The sequence below is a fragment of the Amblyomma americanum genome, chromosome 1, assembly GCF_052857255.1.
Source record: "Amblyomma americanum isolate KBUSLIRL-KWMA chromosome 1, ASM5285725v1, whole genome shotgun sequence".
NCBI lineage: Eukaryota > Metazoa > Arthropoda > Arachnida > Ixodida > Ixodidae > Amblyomma > Amblyomma americanum.
Genome location: NC_135497.1, coordinates 184,861,597 through 184,889,308, shown reverse-complemented (window position 1 = coordinate 184,889,308; position 27,712 = coordinate 184,861,597). Strand labels below are relative to the sequence as shown.

The following is a 27,712-nucleotide window of genomic DNA, read 5'->3' as shown; positions in this document are numbered from 1 at the left end:
CTACCGGCGAACTGCGTCTATGGCAGAAGAAAGTGCGCATTTTGGATTCCATGCAAAGTTTATTTGAGGACAGCGTAAAGTACAGGACAAATCAAAAGTGAACGGAAAAATTCAAACGTAAACCCAAAGACAGAAAACAAGGAAGAAAGAGAAAAGTTAGTTACCGCTTTGGAAATGTAGTCATTCCGCTTTTGCGTTCATAATTAAAAGCGCAAGTATTTAATCTTCCTGAACATCAATCCCATTACGGTACTCGCGCTTCATTTGTTCTCTGTAGCACGCAATATTTTCATGAACTGACAATGCATAGCCGTGGTTCGTTTTCTTTCCATCCTCTTTATTTCTGCCCCACATGACTAGAACCGCTTTCGTCGCATCGGCCAGACGTGTTACTTCTTTGGGATCGTTCGGGAGTGCAAGCGAAAGCCGATATGCATATGTTAATATTTCTATCTCTGTTAAACATAATAGTGTCTCCTGCTGTATAAACCTGAAATACAAATTCAATGAATAAGGTAAGTGTGGGTGTTTCGTCTTTTATTCTCAATGCAGAAATGCGTTGCCTGCCTCCACCTCGCATTTTCCGCCATTGCGTCCGGTTCTGGGCACGCCGATTGGTTCGTTGCTGTTAAGATGCGTCGACCCACGTGCGCCATGGTACCATATCGCTCCCAGAAGCACTTGCATGGCGGTACGATATTGCTGCACGTGGAAGTAGTTTTCGATATGCGCGCTAAGAAGCCGGCCATACTGCTGCCAGCTGCGGAAGTCTTAGTTCAGATACAAGTTTTGCAACTCCGCGACGAAGTTCTATAAATTCTTATTTCAACTATTAGGCATCGCTTTTAGTGGATATTCTGCTATGTTCAGAAAAATGCGTTCTTAAATCGGTGGAATTTCGCTTTCAAGCTGACGGCGTTAAACAACTAAAATGCAAACGAGCACGAGCGGCCAAACATCAGTTGCATTGAGTGAAGAATGCACCTCGAAATTTGAGTATCCTGACGCATTTGTGCGTGTATTGCGCCTTGAGCTGAGTAAAACTTAATATTAGGCTAATTGGTGCACTTCTTCGATGCAAATTAGCTCTACATACTGAAAATAAACGCATTAAAGAAACACAGAACAGGGTGGTACTAGCAATTTTGTTATTTTACTTTATTTGTTAATTTACTCTTATTTTTAATTTTTATTTTCTTTTTTAGCACCTTGCAGATCCCGATGAGCATTAGGTACTGGGGGGGGGGGGGGATTACAAACAGAATGCGCAGAGGTGCACAACAGGACTGGCAGAGCAATGGACGCGGTACAACGCCAATATGATAAGTGTTCAACATGATAAAAAAAAATGCGGATACAAAAATGAGCGCAAAAAAAAACGTCAAATTTCTGGGTAAAGCTAACGAAACAGAAAAAAAAAGCAGGCGTGCAACAGAAAAGATTTAGGCAATACTTGGCAGATATATGCATACAGAGGTGCATTTTGAACTCATTGGAATTGGACAAAGAAGCTATCGTGTCAGGAAAATCATTCCGTAGCTTTACTGCCCGAGGTAGCGCGGATAAGTCAAATGTTACCTTTTTTTCTTATATGCGATTAAAGCTGCAATATGCAAGTGTTGTTCAGCGTGAGAAGGTGCTTACAGTAGCTCAAACGAATCACGGGTGTGAATATTTTTGTAAAAGAAACGTGCAAGTTTCATGGAGCGACGAGTTTCTCGCGACTGCAAAACATTGTCATATTTAGGCCGGGTTACACCGGTGCGACAGCTTTAACTGCGTGAGATGTACCGGTCAGCTCTGTTTTGGTTGACTCACGCAACGTGATAGAGTATTTGAGAGTATTTTTGATGAGGAGGCCATACGGGTGAGTCGAATTCCAACTGCGGGCAAAAAAAATGTTAAATAAGCTGGTTTGTGAAGAAAGCTAATAGAGTCGCGCAGATTTCAGCGTTTGAAACATAATGACCTCGACGCTTTGTTATAGACTGCGGAAATTAGACGAGACCATGAAAGATTTGCTGTGATACGGAAGCCTAGACACTTATAAGACACAGCTTGAGATAAAAGTAGGAGAACCTAGAATTTCATTCTTACGGCTAAAAGACAAGGATTTACATTTAATAGGGCTTGAAGTCATCTGTCAATCCTTGCACCAAGCAACAGTAATATAAAGGTGATTTTGAAGAGCCAAGTGGTCAGTATCTTTGGCGATCTTACGGCAGGTAACACAGTAATCCACAACAAGTCGTAAACAAGATGAAGTATTACAGGGAAGGTTATTAATATAAATAAGGAAGAGTAAAGGTCCGACTACCCGGCTTACACTACCCCGTAAGTGACGTCGCAAAGCGATACGGAAGAGTTATTAACAGCAAAATTTCTGAAAAAATGACAAGCATTTTTGAAGCCACGCTAATGGGAGTGAATCTGGACTGGGTGATTTTTATAATGGTGTTTTATTCAGTGGTTACTCGGTTTTATGTAATTGTTAGAATAAAAAATTATTTCTTAGTAGCACCTTCCGCTCTTGTGTTTCTCTCGTGTAGCGCTAATATAATCCCAAGATGTGCGCCCTAATTTTTTTTCTCTATTTTTCTGCCATGTAGAAGTAATGGCTCTCAGGCAAGAAGGCATGCAAATACGACAAGCTCTTGATTTGCATGAACTGAAGATTTTCAAGAACCTCAACTCAGCGGCTGCAATAGCAAGGCGCAGATTTAACGGTTGTCGGGATCGGAATGGCCGCCGCTGTCGGCCGCGCTATATATTTAAAGATGACACGGAACTTTATATGCAAAGAAATTTCATCTTCCTGGAAATTCCAGACTAGGGCAGCATTGTCCGCAGTTCACTGTGAATCTTCGCGAAGAATCTAGCTTCGCATAATGGGCATACACCAGGAAATTCGCTCCGCATAGCAAACACAAGAACAAAGGTGCACAAGCTCACCAACGAAAACAATTAGGAAGACACCTTCAATCGACCTTGAGGGTATGACGCGACAGCGTTAATGGTTATTTGCTGCTTTCTTTCTTAATCAGTATCTCTTTATAATTACACACACTCATTCGCATATTTCAGTAGGCATACTAGGCCACGTGATACGCCACAAGACGCACAATGTATCCCTTTAACCAAGTTGAACTAACGCGCCTCAGTGGTCGATAGGGGCAGCGTGTCTGACTCACAACCCAAGGGTCGTGGGTTCAATTCCGAACTAATAATCGCAATTTTCTTTTCAGAGCAATTAACATACTTTACATCTTTAGAGGTCATAACATTTGAGTCATGCTACGACCTCGTAATTACATTTTAACTCCAGTTTTAATCATTTTCAATGCACAGGTCAACGTATGCAGTCACGACCTTTTCGAGCAGTCAGCATTTTCTCGACATGCTTGCGTCAACGCCTCCGCCAATGCCAACAACTACGGCGGTTTCTGCGCTGAACGGGAGCTTAACGCTGTCGCGTAAATAGCGCGGCGGGCTGTTGGCGGCCCAATGAGCTTTGTCAATAGTGCTGCCGTAACGGAGGCGAGCATTTCGCGTAAGAACGCTGCCGCGCCAGACACGTGATAGCTCTGCTAATGCCAAGGCGGTCGGAGGCGATACATCTGGAGGAGCGCGCGAGGTTCCGCCTCCGCCACTATAGGAGGTAAGTTCGGCTCGTTGAGGCATCCAATAGCTATTCCGCTGATGTGTTCGTGCCGGCAGCGCCGCGCCATATGACGCCGCGTGTTCTTCAGCTGGCGTCGCCGCGCGCTGGCGACAACGAAGAAAGCACACAGTTTAAAAAGTAACCATAGCAATGGTCGCGGCAATACTTTCCTCTCTCAACTACCCCAATGTGTGCCCCAATCTACCCGAATGCCAAGGCGGGCTTTTGGCAGGGTCGCTTTTTTACTGGCGTCATTGATCTCGTGTCCAGAGTTCAGTAACTGAAGCGCCTGAAGAGCCTGAAGCGCATGTCCGTGACACTTTTTCTTGACATCAAAGGGGCCTACGACAACGTGACTCGTGAAGACATCCTTGATGCGCTGGAGGCTGTTAGAATCGGGGGTCGGATGTCCATATGGACAGAAAGCTATCTGACCAAAAAGCCATCATCTATCCGGTGTGACGATGAGCTGGCACCTGTGCATCACACTTACCTGGGCGTGACCCAGGGCGGAGTTCTCAACTCCACTTTTTTAGTCTGGCACTTATCGCACTTCTAAAGAACCTACCTAATAGCGTCCGCGTCTCGGTGTACGCCGATGAGGTCTGCATTTGGCCCTCGCCTGTGAAGCGTCTATAGATGCGTGCAAAACTTCAGCGGGCGACAACCTTAACTTCTTCCTATCTCCAAAACCAAGGTCTAAGCGTGTCAGCCGACATGTGTGCGTTAGTGGCATTTACAAGTAAATGTATGACTCCATATCCGGCATCCATCGACGGCCATACCATCTCTTCTGTACATCTCATCGCATTTAAGAGGTTCTAATAGACCAGAATCTATCATGGAGCCCACATTGCACCTTTTTGTGAAAAATCTAACCTATATCGCTCGCCTACTCAGATTTCTGTGCGGAAAGTCATGACGCTCGTCAGTTCAGTCAATGCTGAAGCTGTACAGAACACTATTCTTGCGATTTTTGCGGTACAGAACACCCGTGCTTTCAAACACGTGCAAAACAAAATTGCGTGGCCTCCAAACCGTACAATGTCTGGCCATTCGCACATGCCTGGGTCTCCATCGGAGCGCATCAACTGTTGTAACCATTGCAGTCGCCAAGGTCCACCCGCTTTCGACGTATATTACCCTTAACACGCTGCAAATGCACATTCGTCATCTTACAAGGATACTTCAGCATCACCTTGTGTCAGTGCTGCTACAGAGACCGCACGCTGCACTCTCAAAGGTAATAGCAGCCCACCAGTCATCCATCCCATCACAGTTCACCCCGGCGGAACGACCTTCCTCTGCGCTGTGATGTCTGCGGGACCCACGTGTGCGCTTCACAATTACGGAAATAGCAAAGAAATCGGACTTATCAATGCAAGTCCTTCAGCAGTTAACACTGTCCGTACTCCACGCCGAGTATGGTGACCGTACTCTGTACGGATGGCTCAGTCTCATCTACTAGTTCGGCTTGGGCCGTCGTCATTCCTGCGAGAAAGGCCAGCATTAACCAACAAATTCCGCCTAGGACAGCCTCTTGCTGGACAGAACTGTCCGCTCTTCATGCGGCTGTGCAATACATTGGTCAGCAAATAATTTATAAATGGGCTATGTTCTGCGATTCTAAAACTGCCCTCCAATGCCTCAAATCTGTCTTGCGCCATGGCGAACACGAGCGCGGAAATAAGACGTCTACAACACCGGGCACTAGAAGAGGATCACGACATCATACTTCAGTGACTACCAGGACACACTGGCATTGTAGGACACAACATAGCTTACGATGCAGCTCGATCCGCACACGGCAGTATCAACATTCTCTGCATACCATTTACCAGAGCCCACGCAGCAGGACATAAGCGATTCTTGACCGTAACGTGACTTTAGTGCTGCGTGACCCCTTGCTTCAATTGAATATACCATCCGGCCTCTCCCGCTGCTGTGCTACGCTGTTTACAAATGCTTACTCCCACCCAATCGCAATGGCAGACTTTCCAGCGAGCGGAACCGCGGTTGCGATGAGACGACTGGGCATCTACTTTGCGACTGCCCTCGGTTTCAGCGTGAGCGTGTCCTCCTGGCTGCAATGCCCCGTCGCTTAGTATCCTCATCCCCCTGCAGAAGGCAAGATTCTGGGACCCTGGAGTAAGCTTCTTCTCAAAGGAAAGCTGCGAAGGCGCTATTGAAATTCTTAAAAGACTCAACCTTGAGTGCAAAGCTATAAATGTTCATTATACGCCCTGTGCAGCCTCAGAGTTATTGCCTGCGGAAGCGTGAAAAACTAATCTCCTATTCCTCTCTCTCTACCCGCCGCGGTGGCTCAGTGGTTAGCGCGCTTGGCTACTGATCCGGAGTTCCCGGGTTCGAACCTGATCGCGGCGGCTGCGTTTTTATGGAGGCAAAACGCAGAAGGCGCCCGTGTGCTGTGCGATGTCAGTGCACGTTAAAGATCCCCAGGTGGTCGAAATTATTCCGGAGCCCTCCACTACGGCACCTCTTTCTTCCTTTCTTCTTTCACTCCCTCCTTTGCCCCTTCCCTCACGGCGCGGTTCAGGTTTCCGCCGATATGTGAGACAGATACTGCGTCATTTCCTTTCCCTAAAAACCAATTACAATTATTATTATTAGTATTATTATTATTATTATTATTATTATTATTATTATTATTATTATTATTATTATTATTATTATTATTATTATTATTATTATTATCTTTCTTCCTTCCTGTCCCTTTGTTCCTCTTCTCACGTGTAGGGGTGTAGGGTAGCATGCTGGGTGTCGCATAGTTAACCTCCCTGCATTTTCGTTCTTCTGTTCCTCCCTCTCAGCTACCTTTCTCCGCGCGAAGGCAGCCAACCCAAGTGGTTGCGATCGTTATCCGTGCGTGCATGCAGCTCTATTCTTTCTCGCTCTTTCTGCGTAACCAGTTGAAGAATCTCTATATCTCAACTCTATGCGCTCAGTGCGTCTACAAGGCTTTTGTTCCGTCTTTTTTTTCTGTTTCCTGTATATTGCTGTGGCCACACAAGAAGTTAACTTCGAACGCACACGGTACGACAGCTCTCTTGTACTAAAGGAGAAGGCATATAGTCTATATGAAAAGCGGCGTTTTTTAACCACATCCGTTGTGGGAAACGAACGTTCAGATTCACACCGCACAAAGCGGCTTTCGAGATGCCCGCTGGTGCCCGGTGGTGTCCAGCGCGTCGACATGCGTGCAGCCGGTGTTCGTCATGCACCGCTGCGGCCCGACTGCGCTGATTGTCCCGTGCACTCCCGCGCGCCACGCACCGTTTCACCGCGCCATAAAGCGCTGCACAGCACGCGGCTGTAAAGCTGCGGAGCTTGGCCTCTTGATTCAAGCGCAGCTCGGGACGTCATGTCCAAGCACGCGTGCGTCGAAGGTCTCTTCTGGAGGTCACGCTTACCACACCTCCATCTCTGTTCGGTCTACACTTGTTTTGGCAATTTTTTTTTGTAGCCTGAACAGTGAAAGACCCAAGCAGAACAAAAGGCAGAAGCGCCGATCCACCAGACGAGACAAGTTCGCCCTCAAGAGGACGTGCCACCATGAACAGGAAACTTTGATAAGTCTGCTCATTCCAAGATGAAAATCAGTGGAGCGCTTCTCTGCCCCAGCGCCAAGCGCGCAGTGCGGTCCAGACGACGGTCATTGGATCTCAGATTATCGAGCGCCATCAACCGTTTTTAGCCCTATACTGCCGACGAGTGCGTGTACACGCAGGATGATCGTAGCGACTATAATGATTTGCACCTTTCCCGCTTGCGTCAATCTGGTACGTGTCACCAATCATGCTTTCAACAGTCTTTAAGAGAGCCCCAAAGCAATGCACCTTGCAGTCAGTGCGGCTACCTGCGCTCTTCCGAGCGGCGCGGCTTGTATGTAGCGTCAATCGTTTAAACCCCCAACCTCTAGCGAAGACGACGCACGTGCATTTTTACCTGTTAGACACATTATTTTCAGCCTTCCTGCAATGGCCGCGCAGTCTAAAGCATCAGGTGCATAAGCTACTGGGAAGCGCCGGCGTCGTTTCGAACCCAACTTTGGGTACCTGGGGGGTGTTTTTTTTCTTTTACATAAGGCTACCTTTCGCACCGAAAGTCGCCCCTTAATCGGCTTCAACTTCGGTGGGGTTTTGGGATTATGTTCGACTGGTGTTGTCGAGACAGCCTAGCTAAAAGCATTTCATGCTTAAAACGCATCCTCCTTAAGGAAAAGTATGTACACGTGCCCTCATTCCACCGTGCACATTCCCCCTCCCTCATAATCTAACGGTGTTGGAGGAGGTATTCCTTGGAAGGATCAAGGCTGGGGCTCCCTTACTCCGTCGGCCACGTGCCGATGGGGCTCACAAGAAGGCGCAGGACCCACCACCTGCCCGAGGTGTTCCACGCGGCTGCAGAGGTGGATGTCAGCCAACTGCTGCGGACTTGTGCAAAGACAAGGGCTTCAAGGAGACGACTTTTAAAATAAGTGGGACTAATGGCCGCAATGGAGGGGTATTTCTTCAAGTGGTTGACCGACAGCAATAAGAGCAGGAGCCTTCTCCGGTTCCTGCATGAGAATACCTTGTATATCTTCTTTAGTCTACAGCAGACTCGAATTATGCATTTAGGGCAAGTATGCGAAATAAAAAAAATGTTTATACGGATGAAAAAAGAGTATATGTCACCAACTCATGCAATGAAACGGACAGAACTCATCATGTGCAGTGACGTTGGCAGGGGCTTTGAGAAAGCGATTGTTTTCAGCAATGCTATAATCTCGGGCATGTTTCTACTGTTACTCTTATTTAAAAATATATATGTTTAAATGTTAGTATATAAGCAACTGTCCAAGGGTATGCCGACATTAGTGTGGTGATATATGTCTGAAAGGATGGGAGGAGCGCTTGTAATAAAACTTTACTGGGGATTATTTTGGTGGAACATAATGTGGAACAGGCAGAAATGCAAATATGCAAAAAATGGAGGGGTTAAGTGAAGCAACGTCGGCGATGGCGAATACATTCACCGCGTACAATATTCCCTCGTTTTTTTTTTTTTTTTGGGGGGGGGGAGGTTGTTTATTATCTCAAGGCATAAAAAGGAAACGGTTATGTGAATGAAACGACGGGGATGGTTATAAACATGAAAATAGGTTTGCATATTTATGAAATCTGGGGGTTACCGATGATACGGTCCCTGCGTCCAAACATCATGGGTTGCAACATTCCCTCTTGTTCTTAACGTAATTCTTCTTTCTCATGTTTCTGCCTGCGTTGTTGCTGCTCTACCACTAAAATTCCTAAGAATTTCGCTTGTCCAGCATCAGCCGACGCAGAACTGAAGCAAAAACGAGAAAGATGGTTTGGTTTATGGGGGTTTAACGTCCCAAAGCGACTCAGGCTATGAGAGACGCCGTAGTGAAGGGCTCCGGAAATTTCGACCACCTGGGGTTCTTTAACGTGCACTGACATCGCACAGTACACGGGCCTCTAGAATTTCGCCTCCATCGAAATTCGACCGCCGCGGCCGGGATCGAACCCGCGTCTTTCGGGCCGGCAGCCGAGCGCCGTAACCACTCAGCCACCGCGGCGGCTAAAAACGAGAAAGAAAGAGAAGCTCCAGCATTGTTGAGTGTACAGATGAACACGCTGACTAAGTGTCATACACTTTTCACATCCAATATACAGCGCTGCGAAGATGTTATAACCTGCGTCAGCAACCCACCTTGACGAACGCCACTGACCGTACTGCCGCTACATCGGCAACCATGGCACGCGGTGCGACAACATGCTACTGTAGCGAAGGGAACCGCTTAGCCAACAAGAGCCGGCCACCGGAGTGCCGACGCAACTTCGGCGCTCGCCCCATCTCTCTAGTCCCGCTTCAGCGACCTGAAGGTGCTGACTTTGCTCATCGCTCTATCCCCTTGTCGCTGTTGCGGCGCTCCGGTTAATGGGTCGGCCTCTTGGCCACCACTCGTGATGTGCCGAGGTTAGGCTAGTTTTCTTCGGGATTTGTTTCCTGGCGAGTCGCAGAAAAGTTTCCTATGTACCAGAGCGATTGTGTCGGCTGCGAAACAATGTGACAGTTCTCTTGTGGGTGTTGAAATATTCATTCAGTTGTAGCCCGCTGCTAGAACTGCAGCGAGGATGATGATAAGCCACTGCAAGATGATGATAAGCCACTCTTCACTAACCACTGCATTCAGGTGGCTGAAACGTTTGATATAACAGAGTGATACTAACATTCATTTTGCTGTGTAATCGAAAAACTAACGAAAATAAATACTTATCTACAAATCCTGAGCGAGTACTGAAACTGTGTGTGCCTGTGTTCAGCTCCATTTTGCTTGCCGACGGGAAAGGGATTACGGCGGCGCCGGTACCGAGCTCTATATTTGGCACATGACTGACCGAAGCGTCACTCGTGTCTCCCGCCAAGTCAGGTTATGGAAAAACAGGTTTTCCTGCCGTTGCGCTGCTTGTCCAATTTGGGGAGCCGCGAACTTACTTAGGCGCAAGCAAAAGCTTCTTTGTGTGTATCTTCAGAGGCTGTCATTCTGGCTGGCTAGGTTCTAAAAGCTGTGTTACCATTCTGCTGGTTAACCACAGGCGAAGGACGCGAATGGTTTCCAGTTTTAGAAGTTCATGTGTGTCAGGAAATTGTGTGTAGTTCAGTTTTTTTCTCTTTAGTATGCAGCGTTTTACGTAAGCCTCACAGGTTGAAGCTTTTCTTTTTTCTTCTTCTGTGGCATGTCGTAAAAATGGATTCTGTCGCAATCCTCTAAGGCTTGTTTTTTTTTTCAACTGTTCCTGCCGTTTTCGTAAAAACTGACAAATTTATCCCGTATCCTGTCATGAGATTTAAATTGTAAATTGGTGGAGTTCAGCGTCCTGCAGCGACACATGGGCTATGAGTGGCGCCGTAGTGGAGGGCTCCGGATCAGTTTAGACCGCCTGAGGTTCTTTAACGTAAGGTGATATCGCACGGCACACGAGCGTTTTTGTGATTCGCCTGCGTCGAAATACCTCTGACGCGGCCGGGTTCGAACCCGCGAGCTTAGGATCAGCAGACGAATGCCAAAGGCGATTAGCCATGGCGAGGAATCGTGATTTAAATAGCGGCTCAGCACAGGTCTATGCGCACTGTGTGAAGACTCGTTCTTTTATACCGCTATGTGTTCAAGCGAATAACCGTTGTAAGCTTTTTTCTTTTTTAGTTTCAGCGTTACAAAGGCAAAACGTGTGATATCAAGTGCTGCAAAGAAAGCTTAGTGCTTCAAAGCTCAAAGGTAGATGTAATAGATTGTATTGATTTTCATTAATTAGCAATCTTTTTTGCAAGATCTGCAGAAGCGGGTCGTTGGCACTGAAGATAACCGTCAGCTGTATTTTTCCCCCTCGGCAGAAATTTACAAGAAAAAGCGTGTCCCAATTTAATCTCCAGTTGCTTTTTTTTAAAACAAACAATCGACACCGACGCTAATGGGAAAGATGCTTGAGTGTGACCTCACATGCACAAATGTAACTCCATAAACTAGGTCGAGTATGGTCACGCCTGTGCAGTTAGCTGCATTCTATACGGGACGTTTGAACTACTGCAACATGTCCATCACCTCACTATTGCGACCACTGTACTAGCTCGACGACTGAGCGACGCCTACTGTACAAAGCGCTCATCGATTACTACAACACAGCCACCATTAAAACCACCCTAGCCGCGCGCTGCCACTCTTCAAGCCGATCCGTCGCCCCGTTTCCGAAGCCTGTCGTCGGAAAACTCGATATTACGGCCGCGTTTATCGCGCGCCCCGAGGCGAATGGGGCAAGCGGCGGAGAAAGGACGCACTCTGGGACACGCCGGAGGCAGCAGCGGCAGAAATCGAGAGCAGCGGGAGTGAGACGGCACGGGGCCCTGAGGAAGAGAGGGCTGCGAGCGCGCATCGTTGCACTTACACCGCGCCACAGCGTGCGATCGAGTGCCGGGGGCCTTCCCGAGGAGCCGAGACACCGATTCAACGGCGTTAATTAGCGGGAAAGCTTCTGGACCAGCGTCTACGGCAGCGGCTCCTTGGGGCGCGGCCCTCCTCTCTTTGAGCGGCGGGGCCAGCAGCGACGACGGGGCAATCAATTAGATACACGCGCCACAGGCTGCGCTACCTTGACGCCAGCCCGGCGGCACCAACTTTGGTTTCGTGCCCCGACTGCTAATCAGCCCCTTTGCTTGTGGAACCGGCGAACCGAAACGGCGTTAACAATTTTACCTCGCCCGAACAGCGTCGGCCGCTCCGCTGAGGTGGAAAAGGCGTTTTGCTGCGTCTCTTCCCGCGGCGTTTCTGCTGGTTCTGCCTTCATTCTTGCAGGCCTCCGTTTTCTCCGCTTGATTTCGTGAAAGGGGCAGCCAGCGGGCAGCCTCCCTAGCAATACACCCGCAAATATATATACATAGAAACGACAGCTGCAGGTCGAACACCACCCTGGGTCAGCTTGGCTTCTATTACCAGGGCGGAGATAGCCGGCCAACTTGCGAGCAACGATTATGCTTAACCCGCGCGCAAAAAAGGGCATACAGAAACAAAATAAATAGGTATCAGAAGGCTGCGATGAAAGGAGCTGGTACTCTTCACGCGCATAACGACGTGCGGCATGGTAAGTGTCGGAATTTATATATCTGGGTAGCAAGCAGGTTGTATACTCTCATTTGTTCTATCGTTGACGATCTCTTATGGCGCGCGCGTTGATATGGATGACGTAGGCTTGTAGCTGCAGGTAAAGTATAATAACAAAATAAAGGTTTGATAAATGTAAACCTGTACATGAAGTACAGTTTTTCTTTCTGTGCCTGATTATCTGTGCCGGACAGAGGGATTCAATAAAATACTATGAAAAAGCAGTGCACCATGCATGCGTGGGATTGCAATGCTTTTTTTTTCTACATCTTTACTGGTTTCATCGTCGAATAGAAGATAGTCGAACTGACTGAAGGCCATGCTAAGTCCGAAGAAGCCGTCCACAGTAGCTTTCTTTTTTTAACCTTCAAGGGGAACTGTACTTTTCGACGATGATGATAACTATCCACCTAATTTTTGAATACCTGCAGCATCATTCTCTAAATTATACTAAAAAGCAAATCGCCTTGGCATACGCTGTGCAAAATATAATTTACTGCAAAACTGTTGGGGGCGGTCCTGTGACGTACCTGAGTAGTATTAGACGGAAATTTACGAATCGAGGTTCTTCGCAGTTGTTCGAAAGCTTATCCTTCTGCTAAGTTATCACATATTGTTTTCGTTATTGACAGAACCTACACAATATTCGCTGCTTGCGGCCGTCTCTGGTTGACGATAACCAGCAGAAATGGTCACGTGAGCATTGCGCATTCGCAAATTTTATCGACTACCATTTTACTTTCTTGTTTGTGATGACAGCAGTGGCAAAATTTCGCTTCAGAATCAGCACATTTCAGGTTGAAAGTTCTTCACAACTAGTAGACGTAGACGTCCCCTGTGAGAATCCAACACTGGTTTACTGCACCCTGCAAAATTCTTGGAAGCAGCAGTTTTCAGCAGTTTTCCAGGCCACATTGACAAGGCAATTTTTTTTTAACTCGAACCTATAGTAGCCGTGTGCAGTTGATTTAGTATACGGGGTACATGGCAAGATTAGCACCTTGTACTGGGACCGTGTTACCCAGACGTCGCACTGGAACAGCGATGACATAATCTAGCAACACAAGCTGAGCTTAGCAAACGCTTTAGTGGTTTGATATAAGTATTAGAAAAAGGGGTTTTAGATTTTATGGGGTTCAACGTCCCAAACCAGCTCAGGCTATGAGTGACGCCATAATGAAGGGCTCCGAATAATTTTGATCTCGTGGGGTTCTTTACCGTGCACTGACACCGCAGAGTACACAGGGCTCTAGCATTTCGCCTCCATCGAAATGCGAGCGCCGCAGCCGGGATCGAACCCGCCTCTTTCGGGTAAGTAGCCGAGTGCCATAACCCCTGAGCCAACGCGGCGACTTTATTATATAAAAAATGCTTTGCGTTCAGCAATCCCTCAACCAACACAAACAAGAGAGACCGTGTACATATAGCATAATAAAGCCCTTAGCTCTCCTAGGATCGGCTTTGGAGCAACTCGGGCTATTTCTGCTCCGTTCTTGGTACACCGCGCAGGTATACGCTGATCATTTTGAAATCATTTTGTGACCATTGTAACCATAGGCTTGGAGCTTTCGCCAGCGCGCCGTTAACGTTTTGGCCAGGTGTCCCAAGAATTTTCTGCAGCCTGACCACGTGACATATTTTAATGACGGCCGTTTCACGTGACTGCGGTGAGCTAGCCACTCGACACGAGGGGGGGGGGGGGGGGACGCGTACCGGACGCAATCTAATCTCTCTACTTGGTGCTTGCCAGTCACGTAGCGTACCCCTGACGGCGTGGTTGCGTGCACTTGTCGTTCGAAGTTGGCTATATCGTGGTGGCAGGATCGAGCTAATATGCGCTTACGTAAGGTGCTGGCTTGTGTTCTAGAACGAGGGCAATAGTTTTCGCAGCAGTCCTGTGATTACTACCGGGTCGCGTTGGGCTGCAACAGTTAGAGCATGCAGCGCCGAAGCAGCTTAGCGTGACTTCCTAGAGTGGCTCGGGCCGAGTATATTTAGTATGCCCAGTGAACTTCACAGGTTCCCCTGTCACCATCATCCCAAGCCAGAGTAATTATCTTTATCGTAACCGTCACCATTATCATACCGGTTATATGCACAGCAGACACCTCTCGCTGAGCTCCAATTAGCCTTGTCCTGTGCCAGCTGAACTTATTCCGTCGAGGAAAATTTCAGCCTCGCATTCCCGCCTGTTCCCCTCCCCCAGCCTCTGCTAAATACGTTCTTCTTCTCTTGGAATGCACTCGATTAGCCAAACGGGCCATCGGCTATCTGTTCTCCTCATTAGATGTTCCACCGAGGCTGATTTTCTTGTCTTGATTTCGGCTTTGTTTGGACTCGTATATAGCAAACGTAGTTGAGGATTTTATTAACTCGCAACTACTCACAAACAAAACAGCGTAACAACATTTTTTTTACAACACGAGGTCTGACACAGACATTCCGCGCTGGATCAGAATTGGAAATTCCGCCTCACCATCTCTAAAAACTACACCCATACCAAGTGGCATTGATTTCTCACCGTTCCTCAGCGTCTGCTCACAAGGCGACACGATTCGGCAGTTCTTTTTTTGCTATTTTTTGAGCTGCAGCAAAAGCCCGTACTTGTGGACCTAAAACGCGCGGTTCTATGTTTAGCTTTGGAATCCGCGTTATTTGACTATCCTAGTACAGTTAGTACTTTCATGAGTTTCTCCAAAAAGCTCTGCAGACCATTGTGCGTTACAAAGAGCCGAAAAAAAGAATACTACCCCCCCCCTCCCCACACACACACACACACACACACACACACATTTTTTTTTCCAACTGCTGCAAACCTATCGCACCTCAGAAATGCGCCCTTGGCTAAAGCAGCTATAAGTTGATTGTTGTACTTGGCTTGCGCCACCATGCGGCTAACCGTGAATCTAGTTTGAGCCACCCACCGGCTCCAGAATTGGAAGAACCCTTGACGCTCTACCAGATCCCCTTAAATTATCGGACAGTGTACCAGAATCCCGTGGGGAGCTCAGCTTTCCCCGGAGAAATCGTGAAAACATTGTAGCTTCAGTTCAAGTGACATGGACTTCTAGACTTCTCTCTTTTTTTTTTGATAAAGTAGTATATTACCAGCTTTCTTTGTGATGCCTGTTTAAGGTCATGTCGTGTGCAACGTCACTGCGCCGACCAGCCGCTGCTAGCGGACAAAACGCGTATGTAACTACGTGCGCATTGCGGCTTCAGTGAGCTTTCGAGAATGGACGAAATCTTGGGACATAAAGAAGTGCAGTTACAACCTGCATTTGCCGATATGCGCTGCTCGATGCACATTTACGAGTAAGAAGATCGAGGGGAACAGGGCGCGCCCTAAAAGACCCGCAGATCTCAGAAATAAAATGGAACCTTGCCCTGCATAATATTGCCTTCGGAGGCGCCAGCCGTGACGGAGGAGATAGCTGTCCTCTGCGAATCTTTGCCCGCTATCGCTTCCTCCTTCCCTCTCTTTTTCGTTCTTTCTTACTTCGCTTTTATCGACTTTCGTGGCTAGCGTGACGCCGACGTGGTTGGATGCAGGTCACGCGTTTCGAAAACCCCTGCTGTGCGATGGTCATATGTTTTCCACCTCGCTTGCCCTTGGAAGAAAAAAAAAGGGAGAAAAAACTCGCTGGCACTGCAGATTGTGTTTTAGATGCTATGTGATATATGCGTGTTCACGCTCTTCTTCACTCAGCGAGCCAATGCTGACCCTAAGGCTCACTCGTATTCCCGAAGCGCCGAGGTCATCTCGTTGATGGCATTCCACTTGTTCCTTTTTTTTTTATTGCTGGAGCAGCTCTCATTCGCGCCCCCTTTTTTCCCCCTTTGTTTCATCAGCCGCACGGACTGGATTTTCGCAATTGTGGGACAGCGCTTTAAGCATTTATATTGCGTCCTTGGCGCTTGTTGGCCAAAGGCCTCTCTCGTGTACAGACTCAAACTAAACCTACTCCCGCGCAAGCGTCGGGAATTCCCGATGAATGCCCGTGTGCCCTTGCAGTGGTTCTGTGTGACACGAGTGTATTCCCGAAAAGTGGGACGATAGATTCGGTGAAGAATGTAAGCAAAAAAGTGTAATTGTAGTTGTAGAACAACGGCCACGATTCAATTAAAGCACCTCTGACTTGCTCCTTGGTCCGGCAAACCTCGCTGTTTTAATATGTGCGCATCGCAGCGCCGGGTGTGGAGCAAAGCGCTGGAAGGAAAATATTCGAGCAATGCCATTTGCACGCAGCGTTATTTACGGAATGCGCGCCTCGGTATCATCGGTATACTCGGAACGTGGGCAGTGTTAGATGTATATAAAAAAAAGAGGGGAGGGGGGGGGGGGGGGCGTGAGATTTGGAATCAATCCCATTTTTCGGAAAATTTCTTGGCTTACCATTCGCTCTACGCCGCATAAATTAAGTGCTCTCCGACTAAGCGGTCAGCAGAGTGGTGTACACCATGTTTGCGGGGCCCTCGCGAGGCGTGTCGTAATTAAATCTTCACGCAATCGCAAAAGCGGCTCCGAAATCGCCATCGAGCGTGCTAAGAAGCCATCACTCAAGGTTTTATCCAGTTGAAGTTGCTGTCAGTTATTAACAATGTTTGTTCCCCAGGAGACGCCAGAAGGCCGGTTCAGAACACAAAACACATCCACTTTTCGCGAAAGTGAACCAATCATCGACACCGCGGATGTTTCCAATGGATTGCTCTTGAATTTCTTTTAGTTTAGCGGACACCGGCTTATTTCGATGTTCTTTCCTCCTTTTCTGTGGCGTGCCGGTTCACCTTTTATCAAACATGAATCTACCGAGGCAGCATTACTACGCCAAAATGAGTATATCTTGCAGTGTTTCGAGGAAAAGAAACTTGCCCTTGGTGTTTTTATAGATTTTTCGCAGGCTTTCGACTACTTCAGTCATAATATACTTGTGGCAAAACTGTTCGGCTACGGCTTCAGGGGTCGTGTTCATACGCTTCTTGCGTCACATCTTGCACACCGCTTTCAGTTTGTAAGTATTAATAGATGTCGATCCTCAGTAAACAATCCTTGGACTGCTTCTTTTTAACTTATATATAAATGATATCGTTAATCAGTGCCTGCATGCGAAGTGTGTTATGTATGCAGATGACGTCTCACACTTCTTCTCATCAAGCGCATGTGAAGATGTGATAAACGAAGTAAATAGGAAACTAAGTACGCTTCATCAATGGTCCCTTATTAATCAGTCGAAAATTAATGTAACTAAAACTAAGGCTATTATATTCAAACCAAAAATAAAAACATTGTTCTACATGTGATCTTAAGCTAGGTTTGGAAACGATAGAGGTTGTAGACAATATTAAGATATTAGGGGTACATTTCTACAGCCAGCTAATCTGGGACAACCATGTTAACGCTGTTAAAGCTTTCTCGTGTCACAGGTATCATTAACCGGCATCGTCACTTACATGCAAAGTTAAACTTCTCCGGTATAATTCGCTCTTTACGTTACAAGTGAACTATGTGCACTTAGTTTGGGGAACAACTACAGGTACCAATAAAAATAATATTTACGTTTTACAGAAGAATGCCCTACCTGCAATACGAAACGTCGATTCCGATATAAACACATGCGATTTATTCCGCAAGTTCAATGCCGTAAATGTATCTGAAATGTATAATGTTAGGCTGCCTGAAAGATATAAGGAAATAAAACAAAATGTGATTTACTTGCGTGGCACGGCACACCTTTCGCTAAATGTACGTGTTTACCCCAGCAGACACAGCGAACTGTGGCATATACGTCCACATGCCGCACAATATATGGTACATATAGCATAGAACACACGTTGCGCTGTCATTTAAGTAAGTTTCATGCTGCAAAAGTTGATGTATCACGAGCATGCCACAAAGATATGCAGGATGTATGTGCTACTTTTTAGATTTCACCTTGCTTTCACTGCTTCTTTATCTCTTTCGTTCCATACAGTGTTTACCTTATTTTAATAACCAAAGACCTGTTCTTATATGCAGTATATTTTTCTGTTGCTTTTCTTGCTATCATTTTTGTGTGCGCTTCATTCCTTATTGTTTTTTCTAATGATGCGCTAACCGTTCTTGACAACCATTGTTTGCAGTTTGCGACGTTACTTGTGCACGTAATTTGCATGTTGCCTGCTGCCCTGCAATATAGGGGCCGAGGGGCATGTCAAGCCACAATTTCTAGCTTTTTTCACTCGACCCTCATCATGTATACATGGAAAATAAATTGAATTGAATTGAATGCCTCTCCTCGGTGTTTTTCTTGAGCTCCTTGGCTAAATTTTATCCGATTCAAGGCTCCGTCTTAAATGACGTCATTATTATTGTATTTTTATCGATTTTGTTCTCCCGCAATTTTTTTTTGTATTGTCTTCTTTACCACATACAGTTCTTATATCGGCAGGTGCCGTTATACTACGTCCTTCATGTATTTATGTTGTTACACTACACATAAATACCCCCGAAAGCAGAAGATTGGACAGCCGTCACCGCAGCTTAGTTGGTGGACTACCGGACGCGAAATTCAGAGGTCGTGAGTTTGGATCCCACGGGCGGCATGTGGTTGCTTTTTCTTCTGCTTTTAATAATCTCCGATTATGAAAACCACGAATTAAAAAATACATCCCTTATGCTCATTGGTTTCAGTGACTGTTGGCTTCCGTCATGTATGCCATAACGAGCGCCTCTTTCCATTCCCTTGTCTCCATGTATTGGTAGCTGCGTGGGGTCTTGCTCAAGGTAAGCGATGGCGGCGTCGTACGACGTAAATAAAACTTCCCATGTCCTGCCTAAGGAAAACTTCAGGAACACCCATTTCGCGGCGTTTTCCTTTGCCCCTTGCCTCAAACTGATGCATCTTGCCTCAAACGCGTGATGCACTTTGCCTTGGCAAGCTACATCACGCGTTAAACGCGCTTGCCCTCTCTCACGCTGCGCTGCACACGATCCACTTAACTTAGCAATACTGACGACCTGCTTCGTTTGGGCTCAGACATACGACGGATACATTAGTTCGAATTTCGCTGTCGGAGTTCGGGCGTTGCGCCTATCTTTTCTGCACACGCCGCCACGGACGTCAGTTATCTACCCCGATGTCACTTGTGATGTATAACCGAGTGATTTTTATAACAAACTGCGATAGACTGTGATACCTAGCCCACTTTTGAGTTCTGTTGCTTTTCTCAGCGTGAGCAGTTTCTAAAAGTATTGAAGCTCGTCGAAATAGCCCTGCCCTACCATTTCATTGGCGTGCTAAAATTGGGGCTTTTCTACGGGTTCATTTCAATAGATAATGCATTTGACGCTGCAAGAGGGCTCATCTTCTGTGATGCTGATGCTACTTGATCGAGGCTTTCTTTTATTTATATTTTAGTAATATTTTAGAGAGTTTTGACACTATTTGTTACTTTCGTATGCACCCCAGACATGTACTGCTATGCCCATGATTGTTTTAGAAAATTACTCTTTTTATTTTTGTTTCTTTCTCGCACTGAAGTATGATTTCTGTTCTATGTAGTTCCTGGCCATGCCATTTATTTCCTTATACACTGCACCACCAGCTGCAGTTGTCTCATACTACTGATTTAAAAAAAACTTTCTCGCTTTCCTCCACTTCTGTGTCGTTATCAGTCTATTTCTGAGCCGACGCCACCAGCTGCGCCGTTCAGACACTGACCAATCAAGTCTAGTTATTATGAAGCTCACTGTAATTCGATTACAACCATCAACACAGGGCTTATTCCAGTGCAGTCATACTTGCAGCGCGTCCACGTTGTCAGTGGGCGTGCGCTTTTTCAAAGTGCAAAAAAAAAAACTATTTCCCCGTCCTTTAAGCGCAGCTTCTGTTTTAAATTTCCAGTGTAGTAACTGAACTATGCGAAATTAAAATGCACTTTTTTCTGATTTCTCTGCTCGATTCCCAATATGAACCTATTTCAAGCTTCTGCTGTTCATTATTTACAAGCCTGATCAAGCTTTCGCTCTCTTGAAGCTGTCTTAACCGGTAAAGGTACTGGTGTTACGGTGCTTACAGCTTACAAAGCTGACTGTCGTCGTTATTCCAGCGGAGACTGGCTTTTCTTGCCTCGCGTGTAGCTCTTCCAAACTGCAAACATGTCCCATTTATATGGGTCACGTTCTCTGCCGCACTTTAGTAGTAGAGTGAACAAGTGCAATGTTGTGAATTTTACTCATGGTGACTACGATGTGCACATCTATGTTCGTCGGGTATTTATTTTGTTAGTCGAAAAACGCAGATAGAAATTTAAAGACAAACATCTTTTTGAAAGCGCAGACCGCCATTTAGATGGAAATATTCAGAAACAAGATGCACGCACCTGGGATTAAAAACCGAAGGAGGCTGCAGCAATTTTTACTGTTTCACGGAAAGAGCACGCTGGAGGTAGGGAAGTCTGAATTCTGGAAACATTAGAATTGAGAATGATATGTCGGGCGTGCCGCCTTGTTCTAACGCTCTCCGTGCAACCAAGCCAAAACGCCGGGGCGATATTGAGGCTCACTTCGTGCCTAGGGGGAAATGGAAGCGTTTCTTGCTAGCAAACAGAGGAGCAAAGATTGATGATTCTTCTTGCCCCAGCCTCTTACCTCTGGTCAATACCTGCGTTTTGGTGCTGGCGTCCTCGGGTGCTCAGGATTGCGGCGTGCTGCTATCTGCGCTCACGAGGTAACCTGCGCACAAATAAAGGGACTTTTCACCGATAAGTGATAAAGTGCTAAAAAAGCCCGATTTTCTTGCTTCATGAGGCGAATCGTCGTGTCCAAAGTAAGTTTTTTTTAAATATTTGAACGCAGCGCGGCAAAGAACCATGGCTATAGGAAATAATATTGCACACCCGATGGTTATCTTCCTCCTCGCTCCTCTTCGCGTTGGCCCTTTCTTGACTGCACTCCAATCGCGCACCTTTTGTCTCCTTTCCTCGTCGCTCCGTGTGTCACTAGCGAACTCGCAGAACCTATGCTCTTTCAGTTTCATTCAGGCGACAAGTCGAGGTGCTCTGCAAACAGCTCGGGAAAGAAAAGAAGAAAAGCAACTCTGGAGCCCGAGAACACAGCTTTGGTCGAGCTTTGCGGCTTGTTTGAGCGCCGTGTATTCGTCTTCCGCGCAGACTCCTTCCAAGCGAGGGCGTCGCTGCGCTCCTTCTACGTTTGCTTCCTCGCCTACATTGTGGAAACTCGGTTTCCTGCCCTGAACAAAGCCCGAGTTCGCGGTGGTCTCCTGTTGACTTTGCCAGTTTCCTTGGCTGCCGCAGCTTCACACCTGTCTCTGTATTCTCTTGCGGGAAGAGGCAGCGCAGCGTTTCGCGCCAGTGGCTACAAAATCCTCCGTGTAGCCTCCACCCTCACCGCCAAAGACGCGGAATCAACAGAATACTCGGCTTATTTCGCCGTCTTCTCGCGAGTGCAGAGTGGCCGCGGTAGCCGCGTAATTCTTGGCCGGAGGCCAAACCTTCTCGTCCGCTGTACTTGTGGTGGTTATTGCGTTTCGTTGTGGCGAACGACCAGAAACAAATCAAAAGCTCATATTAGCCTTAGTTGAGCAACGTAGTGTTCAGTCCTGAGCTAGTTCTCTACGTAGCTCGAAGGGATTCCCACGAAAACTGTCTGGTATAGAGGTACACTGCTATTTTTTATGGTCCGGTTGTTCATCTGGACGCATTTATCAGAAGAACTTGGTAATATATGCTGTGAGCCGGATATTTCTAGTCACAGTAAATAACAAAACCCTACTAGGACTCTCAGCGTGATGCACAGCACAACGTTGCTGCAACACGAGACACACAACATAAAATAGGAGACAACACGTTGGCACTATTAGTAACGCCAGACGAGGAAAACTAAACACGATGAGTGAACGCCAGCAGAAACGACACTAAGAAAACAACAATAAAAAATTCCTACAAGCAATGCTACAAAGATGATAATAAGGATTATCATAGTGCATAGCACAAAATCTTGCCTTCATGTCGCCTTCGTCGCGTGGCGCCTTCTTGAGTACGCAGACCGAACAAGGCATAAAAGGAAAGGGCATTTTCAGCCAACCTGATAGACTGGGATCGTAAATATAGCTCTGAAAGCTACATTGGTGCGGGGTCATAATGAATCGACCTTGACCTTCAGAACTTCCAGAACTGAGCAGGTGTTCTCCCATGTTTTTCTTCTTTTATCGTCCGTCACTTCACAGGTGTATCGCAAGCTTTTTTTTTTCGGGAAATGGCTGCAGATGCCCATGCTTTAAAGTATGCATCATTAGCAACCAAAACAACCATCATTCAGCGGTAAAAAACTGCAACATGTCAGAAGACGTCTGACGTTCTTTCTGTGTGCGCGCACCGTGCCTGCAAGGCAGTGTCGTTCCCTGCTCCTGACCTTTTGCATTTTGCTGCTCAGCAAAAACGCTGATCTTTACGACAAAAAAAAAAACAAAAATCGACGCATAGCTGTAGGCAGCTGCCGACTCTGAAAGTGCAGAGCCCGGGATAATTCAATGGAGCGGTAACTTCATTACCAACCTGCGGAGCTTGATGGAGTTGTGTGAGCGTAATTGGGAAACGAGCCAGGCGAAAAATTCATGAGAAGTTCGCAGTGATACTTAGTATAAGCAACCTGGTCTAGCGTTTTACGCACTTACGCTGGGCTCTGTATATATATTTGTAAAAGTTGTCTTGTTATGCTCAGTTATGCTGTCAAAAATAAAGGATGAAATCAATACATTACGTCGACTAGGGAAGCCGCAGCCGGTGTTTCTCGCCCTAATGAGGTATTTCTTGGTAATGAACTGAGCCTGACATGGTTAGAGATATTGTCCGAAGTAAGGAAAGAAGGAAACGAAATTTGTTCTTCGGTTTTATGAAAAGAACAACACGCAGTTTTTTTTTTCGAATTTAGAAGTATTTTTTTTCGCGCCATATAACACCATTAGCCACCACAGCCAAGTATTTTACTGCGATTTGACTAGCTTTTAGCAGTCCAGCCATATTTTTATGTTTTCAATTTCAGATCACAGTGCCCCCGATATAAGCTAAATTTTAGCTTTCTACTACAATTGGCATGTTTGCAATCGTTTATTTCATTATTTTAAAGTCACAGGTGTCATAATCACTTATTCACGGAGGAAATAAGATGTTTGCTCTTAACTATAGATTTTGTGAATGTCAGGTATTGGGCATTTCTACAGCTGGGATGCATGCACTGCGCATCTATTGTAATTTTATAATTTATAAATAAAAAAAGACCTTAGAGATAAAGCGCAGCAGTATAAAATGGCGAAAATCAAACCGTTTGAAGTGTCAGGCGTATTCTTTCTTGTCCGATCACGCATTTTTGCTTCGGCCTGTTTCAAGTAAAAATAATGCACGGCCTTGCTCAAAGGTCTCCGGGCTACACGAGTTACTTCTGTTTGTTTTGTTTTGTAGGGGTTTAACGTCCCAGAGCAACTCAGGCTATGAGAGACGCCGTAGTTACTTCTCAACCGTACAGTCGAGCTCTTGCGGTATCCCTGGAACTCTAAAGGCCTGGAGGCATGACGATAATAATTCTTCCATCTGAGGATTAACAGCACCAAGTGTACCGTAACTGTCAAACACGCGTATCTGAGACAAGTCGTCTGATCACGAAGATCGTGATCAGTGCTGTACACTAATTTTTCTCCCCTTGCCATCCTGCTGGAAGAGAATAGGGGCAGAGTCGCTCGGGTACTTTTCTGACAGAACCTTCAGTAGTCCATATTCGTTGCTTTCGGCCTTTTTTATTTTGACTTGCCAGCGCCAAAAATATTGCATCTTTTATTAGAAACCATTTGCTTGCGAAAAACTGCTTTAAATTGAAAGGCTAAACTCACGTTGGCGTATGAGAAACTTTTGGACAAGGAATGCAAATGCATTGGGCGGAGGTTATTCCAGCCATATATAAATAAATATAAACACCTTTCTAGCCACGTCGAGATAGCCAGCTTGTTACATTGAAATAAATATGACGAGCTGCACTCCTATATTATCAATTAATTAGTCATTATAACGCTTCGTTATTTAAGCGTTTATTTAATCATATTAATACATTTATTTTATTATTATGTCGCATCGTTAAATAACAGGGATATATATACCAGAGACACACACCAACCCATGGGCGTGCAGTTCACGATATCCAGATCTGCGAGTCCATATTGCCGCTATGTGCAGCGCCTTTTGCAATCATGTATTATACTTTTCTAGACCTAAATATGGATGAAGTTTGCGTGCACATACCTAACATAGTACTTTTGGCTCCTGGGCAGTATTCACAAAACTTCCTATTACGGAACACTGTTGTGTGCCTGTACGTGGCTGGCTTACTAGCGCTGATCAATCATGCCGCCAAAAACACAGCAGCCCAATCGCCCTGGAAAATGAAAGGGCACCGAACTGTGGAGAAACGCACGTTGCCTATGAGAAGTATTGCAGTATTGCGAAGTATGGCGAAGCACGCCACTGTATCGCAATCTCAGCGAATATTTTTCTGTAAAGCGTGCTCTGTCTGTCAAGCAGCTGAGTGCGAAGGGAAAGCAAACTAGCTTTCATTCTAGCGTTCCCAAAGGCGTTCAAATGTTTGGTATTTATGGGGGCTCTCGCGTCTGTTGGATAAGCAATAACGGACACCGTGGAAGTAGTTAATCCTGCTTTGATCTGCCGGACGCCCAACGCCAAACTATTAGTGCAGGCACGTGGCAGGCCGGAGAGCTTCGGGCTGCTCTAATAGTAGACAAACCCAACAAACCACCACCGCGTACTCTGTATTCTCCGGCACCACTCGTTCCTCTGACGGCGGTGTGCGACTAAAGACAGTTTTATGAGTGAGTCTACCAACAAAGTGTAAATCACATGAGCTGTATAAAAACTAGGAGTTGTTTATATATACCTATAATACATCGTATATTATAAGCATATTAGATGTACTTCACGTTAGAAAAACTTTTTTATACCCTTCATGCTAAAAGAATTGGACTCATGACGCGAAGGGCACACACAAAAGCGACAGCGGTCTCATGATTATGGGTATGTCCATAGAGAGCATGCCGGACGCCGGACATCCATGACGGAAACGCCAAAGGTTAGCCGTATAAGTGTGAAGCATTTAAAGCTTGTCAGGCACTGTGTCTGGTGGGGACCTGTTAAATAATGTTAATTTAGGCGCGTGCATAAAATGTTGAAATTTATACATCTCTTAACAAGCTGCAAGCCATAACTACCTTTTACAGGCTCTACTGTACGCTTACCAGGACGTTTCTGCCGCTGCAGGAATTCGGGATGGCTGCATACATACACTGCAACCACATTTTTTTTCGCCCCTAAAAGTTCACGCATCAGATATACGGAAACGTTGACCTGCCATCCAGCGCATCAAGAGCATTTATGACAGAAGTAATGAAAACCCACGCGCGAATGCACTCGCACGCACGCACGCACGCACACGTATGTGTGTGTCAGTGAGCCTTCTTTGCATCTCTCGTATGATTCGGATCTGATCGCAATTTTTATAGTTGAGTGAACACTCTTTTTAATGTAAAAAAGAGAAATGAAACAAGAATTGAGACAAAAAATAAAACAAGAAAGGAAAGAAAAAAGGAAAGTTAAAAAAATGCTGAAGAATAAAAGTTCCGAGAGCTATTTTCCCACATTCGCTACTTGCCAGCTCCTGGCTTTGTAAAGTATCAAAGGCCTACGGCAGCCACAGAGAAATATTGAGCATTCGTGCTATTGTGGCTGCTTCTGTTTTGTTTACTCAAGGGGAAAAACCAATCGCTTGGTTTAGTTTTATTTTTCTTGCATGCGGGCTCCGTTGTAATAGAACCCTTTGTCTGGCATTATCGCAATGCATTCGAGACTATATTTTGTTGAAAAGTTTTTTTTCTGTGCGAGAATCCAAAATACTGCATTCTTGGCTGCGGGTAACGTAAACTTCACGACAGTTTCAGAGTTCCTTTGGAGAGGATTCGCCTAACCGGAGGATATATTCCGAGCTGCAGCCGAGTGTTTACCAGCTTTTCCTCCCAGCGTCAGCTGACCCGGCGCACGCAAAGAGTATGCCAATCGAAATTCTGGCGCTACTCTCAATACTGAGAATAAAATACATGAGTACACAGCACCGTGTTACAAATAAGAAAGGATTTTAAGTATGTGCGGGATAAAAAGTTTCGAGCTTTTTTTTCTAGCAAATAGTTTCGAGCTTTAGCTGTTGATTTTCTCCTTTTATAGCACACTCGTTCGCTGTGTTCCTAGCGATGAGCACGTAACAATTTTTTTATTTTCAGAAATCACAACAGCTGTGTCGATGAGAAAAGAGTAGTGAACGACGAAGGAATAGTAAATGGGTACGTTTCGCCTTCCTCCTACCGTCTGTTCGACTTCACAACGCAACTGCCGGAGAGCGGCCAAGTACATTTTTTTTGTTCCCTGGAAGTTTTTTTTTTTGCCACAAACCTACAAGCATAAGCGCACAATGGAGTTAAAAGTATCTAAGGCCGAAACGTGTTCAAGGATTCATTCATGAAAACATTAGTCCTTTTATTTGTATTGGTTTAAAAAGCCATCATAGTGCGTAAATCTCTGGTGTGAGAATACTCACGAGCACGCGTCGCTGCAGCCAGTGTGGAGCCCTATTCACAAAGCTGCTCGCCAGGAAGTTCGTTTCGTAACTGGCCTGAGTCCGTGCGTGGGCTAGTTGTGATAGTCGATGATACCATAGCCATGTCACCAACTGGTCATGAACTGAGTTTATTTATGAAAAGCCTTGTGAACCCGGCCCCAAGTTTTCTGACTCATGTTTGGCGAAGCTTTTACGAAGACGAGCTGTGCACCGTTGGAGGCGTTCACAAAATGGAACAGCTAATATCAGTCCACTGGTGAATTCCTGAAAGCACCACGTCACCCTGCTTTTCACGTCAGCTGTTGTAGGCGGACCCATCCCCTCTCCAGTGAAATATCCTGGTGGTCTTCGGCATAAAATGACGTCATCACACAGCGCGGTCACAGAACTCGTTCTCTCACCAACAAGAGAGAATGAGGCGAGCCAAGAAAGAAGGACCACGAATGTATCCCGGGAACAATTTCGAGACAACTGCTTTGGTTATAGCTGCTCCCTCCGTGCTCCGTGTGTGAGGGCACAAGCACCACTACCATTTACGGGAATGAGCACTTGACACGACACAACAAGCAACTCCTTGGTGCTGCCCTTGCGGAAAAGAAAAGGCCGGATGGAAATATGTCTGGGTCAGCTCGAGTAGAATTTTGGCACGGAAAGATAAATAGACCGATGCCATTCGAATTGCAAACAAAGATGATATCGCCCGCAT

General features: G+C 46.1%; 1 protein-coding gene across 3 annotated transcripts in view; it reads left to right on the top strand.

The window, feature by feature from the left end:
• The window catches only part of Ac76E (adenylate cyclase type 2 Ac76E), a 466,144-nt gene that overhangs the window by 259,653 nt on the left and 178,779 nt on the right, over positions 1-27,712 (top strand). The window lies entirely within an intron of this gene.